Here is an 11807-nt window from a genome sequence, read left to right as displayed (position 1 = left end):
ATCCACAGCAAGAAAAAGCCGTGCCCGCCGTACGGTAGCGACGCCACTTGTCTGTAGCTGTCGCAGTTAAGGAGACAGCGTCAAGAGACGTTTTCGTGCCGTGACCAGGTTTCGAACCTGCGCTTTCCTTAACCACTAAAGTATCGTAGCTGTAACTGTCAGGCGGAGCTAGAATGCTCCATGTATCAAACATATGTGAGCTCAAGGAGGTTACACTTGAAGGAAAAGCGGCAGGTTAACGCGATCACATCAAAACCCCCGGCAGCTACGGGATTCGAAACCGCGCCTACAGAGAGACTGGTGCCTTAAACCAGCGCCTTAAAGCGCTCGGCCACGCTACATGCGCTGCTTGGTGCGCCAGTGTTCCTAGCATTTGTAGAAACAGTGCACGCCACAGCTTCCTGTTCTGCTGGGACTGGCTGCTCATCCATCGCACTTCAAACGACTGCCCTTTTCGACTACAGAGAGCAGCGGACGTCTGCGCTCTGGGAGGCGACATTACGTGTTGGGGATGAAGTGGTAGTGCTAACTGCGGCCTGCGGAACACGAGTGAAAAAATCAAGAGAGTACTGTCATTTCGAGTACTCGCCATTGCAACGGCAGCAAGGCAAAACTTTCAAAATTGCCGTGACCAGGATTCGAACGTGGGTTATTGCGGCCACAACGCAATGTCCTAACCACTAGACGATCACGGCCATGGCCACGGAGGCGCCCGCGAAGGCAGCTGGCTGCAATGCAAGTGGCGATACCCAGCAAAGCCTAGGCCAAGGTGTACGCCACAGCAGTGTCAGACACGGTCTCCATCACATGTATACGAGCAAATGAACGTGCCTGCGCTGTCAGGACTCTAACTACAGTGGTTAGCTGCATTCACCTCCGTGGCAATGTCTTGCAGTCCTCCAAGCCTCTTGACTACAGGTACCGGTATGTGGCTCGATAACAAGTGGATAGACGCCGCATCTCTCTCGCCGTCAGGTGTTGCCGCGAGTCATACTTAACGTAGCTTTCTGCACGCGTCAGCGTAGCGTCAGTCGAGCAAAGTCGAGACAAGTCGCATAGGAGGAGCAACAAAAACGCGCAATTCCGGTACCGGGAATCGAACCCGGGCCTCCTGGGTGAGAGCCAGGTATCCTAGCCACTAGACCACACCGGACAACGACGGCAGTGCTCTTTCCAGCGAACGCAGCAGCCGCCCACGGTTAACTGACGACAACTGTAAAAAATCCACTCTCTCGCGTTATAGAACGGCGTGCTCCGGACGCATTTCGTGGAGACGAACGCCAGCAATGATGAGAGCAAAAGGTGCCTACAAATCCTGTCGTTGCACCACGCACTGTTCTACGACAATTCACCAAGCAGACGCTCACGCCTTGTTGTGCTGTTTCCTTTGCGGGCAATGAGTGCATCTGCCTTCGACACAGGAAACATTACACGTTCGGCAGCTGTGGGATTGGAACCCACGCCTCCGAAGAGAATGGTGCCTGAAACCAGCGCCTTAGACCGCTCGGCCACGCTACCTACACAACACGCGCGTCACAAGAGCTGCGTCCTACCCCACGAGGACACACCGCAACGGCACAAAAATGAGACGTAAAAAGTGGCAACGGTGGGATTCGAACCCACGCCTCCGGAGAGACTGGTGCCTAAAACCAGCGCCTTAGACCGCTCGGCCACGTTACCGTTGGATCAGCAGCGGCAAAACGTTTCGTTTGTACTACAAAGATCACTTCGAAATGGAAGTATCTTGGCAATCGCCGTGCCATGTATTTCCACTGCTCTCCCACTGGAAGCGTCTCTTTAGGCCATCCACAGCAAGAAAAAGCCGTGCCCGCCGTACGGTAGCGACGCCACTTGTCTGTAGCTGTCGCAGTTAAGGAGACAGCGTCAAGAGACGTTTTCGTGCCGTGACCAGGTTTCGAACCTGCGCTTTCCTTAACCACTAAAGTATCGTAGCTGTAACTGTCAGGCGGAGCTAGAATGCTCCATGTATCAAACATATGTGAGCTCAAGGAGGTTACACTTGAAGGAAAAGCGGCAGGTTAACGCGATCACATCAAAACCCCCGGCAGCTACGGGATTCGAAACCGCGCCTACAGAGAGACTGGTGCCTTAAACCAGCGCCTTAAAGCGCTCGGCCACGCTACATGCGCTGCTTGGTGCGCCAGTGTTCCTAGCATTTGTAGAAACAGTGCACGCCACAGCTTCCTGTTCTGCTGGGACTGGCTGCTCATCCATCGCACTTCAAACGACTGCCCTTTTCGACTACAGAGAGCAGCGGACGTCTGCGCTCTGGGAGGCGACATTACGTGTTGGGGATGAAGTGGTAGTGCTAACTGCGGCCTGCGGAACACGAGTGAAAAAATCAAGAGAGTACTGTCATTTCGAGTACTCGCCATTGCAACGGCAGCAAGGCAAAACTTTCAAAATTGCCGTGACCAGGATTCGAACGTGGGTTATTGCGGCCACAACGCAATGTCCTAACCACTAGACGATCACGGCCATGGCCACGGAGGCGCCCGCGAAGGCAGCTGGCTGCAATGCAAGTGGCGATACCCAGCAAAGCCTAGGCCAAGGTGTACGCCACAGCAGTGTCAGACACGGTCTCCATCACATGTATACGAGCAAATGAACGTGCCTGCGCTGTCAGGACTCTAACTACAGTGGTTAGCTGCATTCACCTCCGTGGCAATGTCTTGCAGTCCTCCAAGCCTCTTGACTACAGGTACCGGTATGTGGCTCGATAACAAGTGGATAGACGCCGCATCTCTCTCGCCGTCAGGTGTTGCCGCGAGTCATACTTAACGTAGCTTTCTGCACGCGTCAGCGTAGCGTCAGTCGAGCAAAGTCGAGACAAGTCGCATAGGAGGAGCAACAAAAACGCGCAATTCCGGTACCGGGAATCGAACCCGGGCCTCCTGGGTGAGAGCCAGGTATCCTAGCCACTAGACCACACCGGACAACGACGGCAGTGCTCTTTCCAGCGAACGCAGCAGCCGCCCACGGTTAACTGACGACAACTGTAAAAAATCCACTCTCTCGCGTTATAGAACGGCGTGCTCCGGACGCATTTCGTGGAGACGAACGCCAGCAATGATGAGAGCAAAAGGTGCCTACAAATCCTGTCGTTGCACCACGCACTGTTCTACGACAATTCACCAAGCAGACGCTCACGCCTTGTTGTGCTGTTTCCTTTGCGGGCAATGAGTGCATCTGCCTTCGACACAGGAAACATTACACGTTCGGCAGCTGTGGGATTGGAACCCACGCCTCCGAAGAGAATGGTGCCTGAAACCAGCGCCTTAGACCGCTCGGCCACGCTACCTACACAACACGCGCGTCACAAGAGCTGCGTCCTACCCCACGAGGACACACCGCAACGGCACAAAAATGAGACGTAAAAAGTGGCAACGGTGGGATTCGAACCCACGCCTCCGGAGAGACTGGTGCCTAAAACCAGCGCCTTAGACCGCTCGGCCACGTTACCGTTGGATCAGCAGCGGCAAAACGTTTCGTTTGTACTACAAAGATCACTTCGAAATGGAAGTATCTTGGCAATCGCCGTGCCATGTATTTCCACTGCTCTCCCACTGGAAGCGTCTCTTTAGGCCATCCACAGCAAGAAAAAGCCGTGCCCGCCGTACGGTAGCGACGCCACTTGTCTGTAGCTGTCGCAGTTAAGGAGACAGCGTCAAGAGACGTTTTCGTGCCGTGACCAGGTTTCGAACCTGCGCTTTCCTTAACCACTAAAGTATCGTAGCTGTAACTGTCAGGCGGAGCTAGAATGCTCCATGTATCAAACATATGTGAGCTCAAGGAGGTTACACTTGAAGGAAAAGCGGCAGGTTAACGCGATCACATCAAAACCCCCGGCAGCTACGGGATTCGAAACCGCGCCTACAGAGAGACTGGTGCCTTAAACCAGCGCCTTAAAGCGCTCGGCCACGCTACATGCGCTGCTTGGTGCGCCAGTGTTCCTAGCATTTGTAGAAACAGTGCACGCCACAGCTTCCTGTTCTGCTGGGACTGGCTGCTCATCCATCGCACTTCAAACGACTGCCCTTTTCGACTACAGAGAGCAGCGGACGTCTGCGCTCTGGGAGGCGACATTACGTGTTGGGGATGAAGTGGTAGTGCTAACTGCGGCCTGCGGAACACGAGTGAAAAAATCAAGAGAGTACTGTCATTTCGAGTACTCGCCATTGCAACGGCAGCAAGGCAAAACTTTCAAAATTGCCGTGACCAGGATTCGAACCTGGGTTATTGCGGCCACAACGCAATGTCCTAACCACTAGACGATCACGGCCATGGCCACGGAGGCGCCCGCGAAGGCAGCTGGCTGCAATGCAAGTGGCGATACCCAGCAAAGCCTAGGCCAAGGTGTACGCCACAGCAGTGTCAGACACGGTCTCCATCACATGTATACGAGCAAATGAACGTGCCTGCGCTGTCAGGACTCTAACTACAGTGGTTAGCTGCATTCACCTCCGTGGCAATGTCTTGCAGTCCTCCAAGCCTCTTGACTACAGGTACCGGTATGTGGCTCGATAACAAGTGGATAGACGCCGCATCTCTCTCGCCGTCAGGTGTTGCCGCGAGTCATACTTAACGTAGCTTTCTGCACGCGTCAGCGTAGCGTCAGTCGAGCAAAGTCGAGACAAGTCGCATAGGAGGAGCAACAAAAACGCGCAATTCCGGTACCGGGAATCGAACCCGGGCCTCCTGGGTGAGAGCCAGGTATCCTAGCCACTAGACCACACCGGACAACGACGGCAGTGCTCTTTCCAGCGAACGCAGCAGCCGCCCACGGTTAACTGACGACAACTGTAAAAAATCCACTCTCTCGCGTTATAGAACGGCGTGCTCCGGACGCATTTCGTGGAGACGAACGCCAGCAATGATGAGAGCAAAAGGTGCCTACAAATCCTGTCGTTGCACCACGCACTGTTCTACGACAATTCACCAAGCAGACGCTCACGCCTTGTTGTGCTGTTTCCTTTGCGGGCAATGAGTGCATCTGCCTTCGACACAGGAAACATTACACGTTCGGCAGCTGTGGGATTGGAACCCACGCCTCCGAAGAGAATGGTGCCTGAAACCAGCGCCTTAGACCGCTCGGCCACGCTACCTACACAACACGCGCGTCACAAGAGCTGCGTCCTACCCCACGAGGACACACCGCAACGGCACAAAAATGAGACGTAAAAAGTGGCAACGGTGGGATTCGAACCCACGCCTCCGGAGAGACTGGTGCCTAAAACCAGCGCCTTAGACCGCTCGGCCACGTTACCGTTGGATCAGCAGCGGCAAAACGTTTCGTTTGTACTACAAAGATCACTTCGAAATGGAAGTATCTTGGCAATCGCCGTGCCATGTATTTCCACTGCTCTCCCACTGGAAGCGTCTCTTTAGGCCATCCACAGCAAGAAAAAGCCGTGCCCGCCGTACGGTAGCGACGCCACTTGTCTGTAGCTGTCGCAGTTAAGGAGACAGCGTCAAGAGACGTTTTCGTGCCGTGACCAGGTTTCGAACCTGCGCTTTCCTTAACCACTAAAGTATCGTAGCTGTAACTGTCAGGCGGAGCTAGAATGCTCCATGTATCAAACATATGTGAGCTCAAGGAGGTTACACTTGAAGGAAAAGCGGCAGGTTAACGCGATCACATCAAAACCCCCGGCAGCTACGGGATTCGAAACCGCGCCTACAGAGAGACTGGTGCCTTAAACCAGCGCCTTAAAGCGCTCGGCCACGCTACATGCGCTGCTTGGTGCGCCAGTGTTCCTAGCATTTGTAGAAACAGTGCACGCCACAGCTTCCTGTTCTGCTGGGACTGGCTGCTCATCCATCGCACTTCAAACGACTGCCCTTTTCGACTACAGAGAGCAGCGGACGTCTGCGCTCTGGGAGGCGACATTACGTGTTGGGGATGAAGTGGTAGTGCTAACTGCGGCCTGCGGAACACGAGTGAAAAAATCAAGAGAGTACTGTCATTTCGAGTACTCGCCATTGCAACGGCAGCAAGGCAAAACTTTCAAAATTGCCGTGACCAGGATTCGAACCTGGGTTATTGCGGCCACAACGCAATGTCCTAACCACTAGACGATCACGGCCATGGCCACGGAGGCGCCCGCGAAGGCAGCTGGCTGCAATGCAAGTGGCGATACCCAGCAAAGCCTAGGCCAAGGTGTACGCCACAGCAGTGTCAGACACGGTCTCCATCACATGTATACGAGCAAATGAACGTGCCTGCGCTGTCAGGACTCTAACTACAGTGGTTAGCTGCATTCACCTCCGTGGCAATGTCTTGCAGTCCTCCAAGCCTCTTGACTACAGGTACCGGTATGTGGCTCGATAACAAGTGGATAGACGCCGCATCTCTCTCGCCGTCAGGTGTTGCCGCGAGTCATACTTAACGTAGCTTTCTGCACGCGTCAGCGTAGCGTCAGTCAAGCAAAGTCGAGACAAGTCGCATAGGAGGAGCAACAAAAACGCGCAATTCCGGTACCGGGAATCGAACCCGGGCCTCCTGGGTGAGAGCCAGGTATCCTAGCCACTAGACCACACCGGACAACGACGGCAGTGCTCTTTCCAGCGAACGCAGCAGCCGCCCACGGTTAACTGACGACAACTGTAAAAAATCCACTCTCTCGCGTTATAGAACGGCGTGCTCCGGACGCATTTCGTGGAGACGAACGCCAGCAATGATGAGAGCAAAAGGTGCCTACAAATCCTGTCGTTGCACCACGCACTGTTCTACGACAATTCACCAAGCAGACGCTCACGCCTTGTTGTGCTGTTTCCTTTGCGGGCAATGAGTGCATCTGCCTTCGACACAGGAAACATTACACGTTCGGCAGCTGTGGGATTGGAACCCACGCCTCCGAAGAGAATGGTGCCTGAAACCAGCGCCTTAGACCGCTCGGCCACGCTACCTACACAACACGCGCGTCACAAGAGCTGCGTCCTACCCCACGAGGACACACCGCAACGGCACAAAAATGAGACGTAAAAAGTGGCAACGGTGGGATTCGAACCCACGCCTCCGGAGAGACTGGTGCCTAAAACCAGCGCCTTAGACCGCTCGGCCACGTTACCGTTGGATCAGCAGCGGCAAAACGTTTCGTTTGTACTACAAAGATCACTTCGAAATGGAAGTATCTTGGCAATCGCCGTGCCATGTATTTCCACTGCTCTCCCACTGGAAGCGTCTCTTTAGGCCATCCACAGCAAGAAAAAGCCGTGCCCGCCGTACGGTAGCGACGCCACTTGTCTGTAGCTGTCGCAGTTAAGGAGACAGCGTCAAGAGACGTTTTCGTGCCGTGACCAGGTTTCGAACCTGCGCTTTCCTTAACCACTAAAGTATCGTAGCTGTAACTGTCAGGCGGAGCTAGAATGCTCCATGTATCAAACATATGTGAGCTCAAGGAGGTTACACTTGAAGGAAAAGCGGCAGGTTAACGCGATCACATCAAAACCCCCGGCAGCTACGGGATTCGAAACCGCGCCTACAGAGAGACTGGTGCCTTAAACCAGCGCCTTAAAGCGCTCGGCCACGCTACATGCGCTGCTTGGTGCGCCAGTGTTCCTAGCATTTGTAGAAACAGTGCACGCCACAGCTTCCTGTTCTGCTGGGACTGGCTGCTCATCCATCGCACTTCAAACGACTGCCCTTTTCGACTACAGAGAGCAGCGGACGTCTGCGCTCTGGGAGGCGACATTACGTGTTGGGGATGAAGTGGTAGTGCTAACTGCGGCCTGCGGAACACGAGTGAAAAAATCAAGAGAGTACTGTCATTTCGAGTACTCGCCATTGCAACGGCAGCAAGGCAAAACTTTCAAAATTGCCGTGACCAGGATTCGAACGTGGGTTATTGCGGCCACAACGCAATGTCCTAACCACTAGACGATCACGGCCATGGCCACGGAGGCGCCCGCGAAGGCAGCTGGCTGCAATGCAAGTGGCGATACCCAGCAAAGCCTAGGCCAAGGTGTACGCCACAGCAGTGTCAGACACGGTCTCCATCACATGTATACGAGCAAATGAACGTGCCTGCGCTGTCAGGACTCTAACTACAGTGGTTAGCTGCATTCACCTCCGTGGCAATGTCTTGCAGTCCTCCAAGCCTCTTGACTACAGGTACCGGTATGTGGCTCGATAACAAGTGGATAGACGCCGCATCTCTCTCGCCGTCAGGTGTTGCCGCGAGTCATACTTAACGTAGCTTTCTGCACGCGTCAGCGTAGCGTCAGTCGAGCAAAGTCGAGACAAGTCGCATAGGAGGAGCAACAAAAACGCGCAATTCCGGTACCGGGAATCGAACCCGGGCCTCCTGGGTGAGAGCCAGGTATCCTAGCCACTAGACCACACCGGACAACGACGGCAGCGCTCTTTCCAGCGAACGCAGCAGCCGCCCACGGTTAACTGACGACAACTGTAAAAAATCCACTCTCTCGCGTTATAGAACGGCGTGCTCCGGACGCATTTCGTGGAGACGAACGCCAGCAATGATGAGAGCAAAAGGTGCCTACAAATCCTGTCGTTGCACCACGCACTGTTCTACGACAATTCACCAAGCAGACGCTCACGCCTTGTTGTGCTGTTTCCTTTGCGGGCAATGAGTGCATCTGCCTTCGACACAGGAAACATTACACGTTCGGCAGCTGTGGGATTGGAACCCACGCCTCCGAAGAGAATGGTGCCTGAAACCACCGCCTTAGACCGCTCGGCCACGCTACCTACACAACACGCGCGTCACAAGAGCTGCGTCCTACCCCACGAGGACACACCGCAACGGCACAAAAATGAGACGTAAAAAGTGGCAACGGTGGGATTCGAACCCACGCCTCCGGAGAGACTGGTGCCTAAAACCAGCGCCTTAGACCGCTCGGCCACGTTACCGTTGGATCAGCAGCGGCAAAACGTTTCGTTTGTACTACAAAGATCACTTCGAAATGGAAGTATCTTGGCAATCGCCGTGCCATGTATTTCCACTGCTCTCCCACTGGAAGCGTCTCTTTAGGCCATCCACAGCAAGAAAAAGCCGTGCCCGCCGTACGGTAGCGACGCCACTTGTCTGTAGCTGTCGCAGTTAAGGAGACAGCGTCAAGAGACGTTTTCGTGCCGTGACCAGGTTTCGAACCTGCGCTTTCCTTAACCACTAAAGTATCGTAGCTGTAACTGTCAGGCGGAGCTAGAATGCTCCATGTATCAAACATATGTGAGCTCAAGGAGGTTACACTTGAAGGAAAAGCGGCAGGTTAACGCGATCACATCAAAACCCCCGGCAGCTACGGGATTCGAAACCGCGCCTACAGAGAGACTGGTGCCTTAAACCAGCGCCTTAAAGCGCTCGGCCACGCTACATGCGCTGCTTGGTGCGCCAGTGTTCCTAGCATTTGTAGAAACAGTGCACGCCACAGCTTCCTGTTCTGCTGGGACTGGCTGCTCATCCATCGCACTTCAAACGACTGCCCTTTTCGACTACAGAGAGCAGCGGACGTCTGCGCTCTGGGAGGCGACATTACGTGTTGGGGATGAAGTGGTAGTGCTAACTGCGGCCTGCGGAACACGAGTGAAAAAATCAAGAGAGTACTGTCATTTCGAGTACTCGCCATTGCAACGGCAGCAAGGCAAAACTTTCAAAATTGCCGTGACCAGGATTCGAACGTGGGTTATTGCGGCCACAACGCAATGTCCTAACCACTAGACGATCACGGCCATGGCCACGGAGGCGCCCGCGAAGGCAGCTGGCTGCAATGCAAGTGGCGATACCCAGCAAAGCCTAGGCCAAGGTGTACGCCACAGCAGTGTCAGACACGGTCTCCATCACATGTATACGAGCAAATGAACGTGCCTGCGCTGTCAGGACTCTAACTACAGTGGTTAGCTGCATTCACCTCCGTGGCAATGTCTTGCAGTCCTCCAAGCCTCTTGACTACAGGTACCGGTATGTGGCTCGATAACAAGTGGATAGACGCCGCATCTCTCTCGCCGTCAGGTGTTGCCGCGAGTCATACTTAACGTAGCTTTCTGCACGCGTCAGCGTAGCGTCAGTCGAGCAAAGTCGAGACAAGTCGCATAGGAGGAGCAACAAAAACGCGCAATTCCGGTACCGGGAATCGAACCCGGGCCTCCTGGGTGAGAGCCAGGTATCCTAGCCACTAGACCACACCGGACAACGACGGCAGTGCTCTTTCCAGCGAACGCAGCCGCCGCCCACGGTTAACTGACGACAACTGTAAAAAATCCACTCTCTCGCGTTATAGAACGGCGTGCTCCGGACGCATTTCGTGGAGACGAACGCCAGCAATGATGAGAGCAAAAGGTGCCTACAAATCCTGTCGTTGCACCACGCACTGTTCTACGACAATTCACCAAGCAGACGCTCACGCCTTGTTGTGCTGTTTCCTTTGCGGGCAATGAGTGCATCTGCCTTCGACACAGGAAACATTACACGTTCGGCAGCTGTGGGATTGGAACCCACGCCTCCGAAGAGAATGGTGCCTGAAACCAGCGCCTTAGACCGCTCGGCCACGCTACCTACACAACACGCGCGTCACAAGAGCTGCGTCCTACCCCACGAGGACACACCGCAACGGCACAAAAATGAGACGTAAAAAGTGGCAACGGTGGGATTCGAACCCACGCCTCCGGAGAGACTGGTGCCTAAAACCAGCGCCTTAGACCGCTCGGCCACGTTACCGTTGGATCAGCAGCGGCAAAACGTTTCGTTTGTACTACAAAGATCACTTCGAAATGGAAGTATCTTGGCAATCGCCGTGCCATGTATTTCCACTGCTCTCCCACTGGAAGCGTCTCTTTAGGCCATCCACAGCAAGAAAAAGCCGTGCCCGCCGTACGGTAGCGACGCCACTTGTCTGTAGCTGTCGCAGTTAAGGAGACAGCGTCAAGAGACGTTTTCGTGCCGTGACCAGGTTTCGAACCTGCGCTTTCCTTAACCACTAAAGTATCGTAGCTGTAACTGTCAGGCGGAGCTAGAATGCTCCATGTATCAAACATATGTGAGCTCAAGGAGGTTACACTTGAAGGAAAAGCGGCAGGTTAACGCGATCACATCAAAACCCCCGGCAGCTACGGGATTCGAAACCGCGCCTACAGAGAGACTGGTGCCTTAAACCAGCGCCTTAAAGCGCTCGGCCACGCTACATGCGCTGCTTGGTGCGCCAGTGTTCCTAGCATTTGTAGAAACAGTGCACGCCACAGCTTCCTGTTCTGCTGGGACTGGCTGCTCATCCATCGCACTTCAAACGACTGCCCTTTTCGACTACAGAGAGCAGCGGACGTCTGCGCTCTGGGAGGCGACATTACGTGTTGGGGATGAAGTGGTAGTGCTAACTGCGGCCTGCGGAACACGAGTGAAAAAATCAAGAGAGTACTGTCATTTCGAGTACTCGCCATTGCAACGGCAGCAAGGCAAAACTTTCAAAATTGCCGTGACCAGGATTCGAACGTGGGTTATTGCGGCCACAACGCAATGTCCTAACCACTAGACGATCACGGCCATGGCCACGGAGGCGCCCGCGAAGGCAGCTGGCTGCAATGCAAGTGGCGATACCCAGCAAAGCCTAGGCCAAGGTGTACGCCACAGCAGTGTCAGACACGGTCTCCATCACATGTATACGAGCAAATGAACGTGCCTGCGCTGTCAGGACTCTAACTACAGTGGTTAGCTGCATTCACCTCCGTGGCAATGTCTTGCAGTCCTCCAAGCCTCTTGACTACAGGTACCGGTATGTGGCTCGATAACAAGTGGATAGACGCCGCATCTCTCTCGCCGTCAGGTGTTGCC

The 11807-nt window shown here is 54.4% G+C and overlaps 19 non-coding genes across 19 annotated transcripts; all 19 read right to left on the bottom strand.

The window, feature by feature from the left end:
• Positions 1-623: 623 nt before the first annotated feature.
• On the bottom strand, positions 624-695 carry Trnah-gug. The gene has a single exon. It is a non-coding gene; the product is annotated as a tRNA-His (tRNA).
• Positions 696-1081: 386 nt separating this feature from the next.
• Positions 1082-1153, bottom strand: Trnae-cuc. The gene has a single exon. It is a non-coding gene; the product is annotated as a tRNA-Glu (tRNA).
• Positions 1154-1598: 445 nt separating this feature from the next.
• Positions 1599-1680, bottom strand: Trnal-uag. Its single transcript has one exon. It is a non-coding gene; the product is annotated as a tRNA-Leu (tRNA).
• Positions 1681-2427: 747 nt separating this feature from the next.
• Trnah-gug lies at positions 2428-2499 on the bottom strand. Its single transcript has one exon. It is a non-coding gene; the product is annotated as a tRNA-His (tRNA).
• Positions 2500-2885: 386 nt separating this feature from the next.
• Trnae-cuc lies at positions 2886-2957 on the bottom strand. The gene has a single exon. It is a non-coding gene; the product is annotated as a tRNA-Glu (tRNA).
• Positions 2958-3402: 445 nt separating this feature from the next.
• Trnal-uag lies at positions 3403-3484 on the bottom strand. The gene has a single exon. It is a non-coding gene; the product is annotated as a tRNA-Leu (tRNA).
• Positions 3485-4231: 747 nt separating this feature from the next.
• Trnah-gug lies at positions 4232-4303 on the bottom strand. The gene has a single exon. It is a non-coding gene; the product is annotated as a tRNA-His (tRNA).
• Positions 4304-4689: 386 nt separating this feature from the next.
• On the bottom strand, positions 4690-4761 carry Trnae-cuc. Its single transcript has one exon. It is a non-coding gene; the product is annotated as a tRNA-Glu (tRNA).
• A 445-nt stretch (positions 4762-5206) lies between these two features.
• Trnal-uag lies at positions 5207-5288 on the bottom strand. The gene has a single exon. It is a non-coding gene; the product is annotated as a tRNA-Leu (tRNA).
• Positions 5289-6035: 747 nt separating this feature from the next.
• Trnah-gug lies at positions 6036-6107 on the bottom strand. Its single transcript has one exon. It is a non-coding gene; the product is annotated as a tRNA-His (tRNA).
• A 386-nt stretch (positions 6108-6493) lies between these two features.
• Trnae-cuc lies at positions 6494-6565 on the bottom strand. Its single transcript has one exon. It is a non-coding gene; the product is annotated as a tRNA-Glu (tRNA).
• Positions 6566-7010: 445 nt separating this feature from the next.
• Positions 7011-7092, bottom strand: Trnal-uag. The gene has a single exon. It is a non-coding gene; the product is annotated as a tRNA-Leu (tRNA).
• Positions 7093-7839: 747 nt separating this feature from the next.
• Positions 7840-7911, bottom strand: Trnah-gug. The gene has a single exon. It is a non-coding gene; the product is annotated as a tRNA-His (tRNA).
• Positions 7912-8297: 386 nt separating this feature from the next.
• Positions 8298-8369, bottom strand: Trnae-cuc. Its single transcript has one exon. It is a non-coding gene; the product is annotated as a tRNA-Glu (tRNA).
• A 445-nt stretch (positions 8370-8814) lies between these two features.
• Positions 8815-8896, bottom strand: Trnal-uag. The gene has a single exon. It is a non-coding gene; the product is annotated as a tRNA-Leu (tRNA).
• A 747-nt stretch (positions 8897-9643) lies between these two features.
• Trnah-gug lies at positions 9644-9715 on the bottom strand. Its single transcript has one exon. It is a non-coding gene; the product is annotated as a tRNA-His (tRNA).
• Positions 9716-10101: 386 nt separating this feature from the next.
• On the bottom strand, positions 10102-10173 carry Trnae-cuc. The gene has a single exon. It is a non-coding gene; the product is annotated as a tRNA-Glu (tRNA).
• A 445-nt stretch (positions 10174-10618) lies between these two features.
• Trnal-uag lies at positions 10619-10700 on the bottom strand. Its single transcript has one exon. It is a non-coding gene; the product is annotated as a tRNA-Leu (tRNA).
• A 747-nt stretch (positions 10701-11447) lies between these two features.
• On the bottom strand, positions 11448-11519 carry Trnah-gug. Its single transcript has one exon. It is a non-coding gene; the product is annotated as a tRNA-His (tRNA).
• Between the last annotated feature and the right edge of the window lie 288 nt (positions 11520-11807).

Source organism: Schistocerca piceifrons, unplaced genomic scaffold (genome assembly GCF_021461385.2).
Source record: "Schistocerca piceifrons isolate TAMUIC-IGC-003096 unplaced genomic scaffold, iqSchPice1.1 HiC_scaffold_670, whole genome shotgun sequence".
Classification (NCBI taxonomy): Eukaryota; Metazoa; Arthropoda; class Insecta; order Orthoptera; family Acrididae; genus Schistocerca; species Schistocerca piceifrons.
The sequence above is the reverse complement of the archived record's forward strand: the minus strand, read 5'-3'. Positions and strand labels throughout refer to the sequence as shown.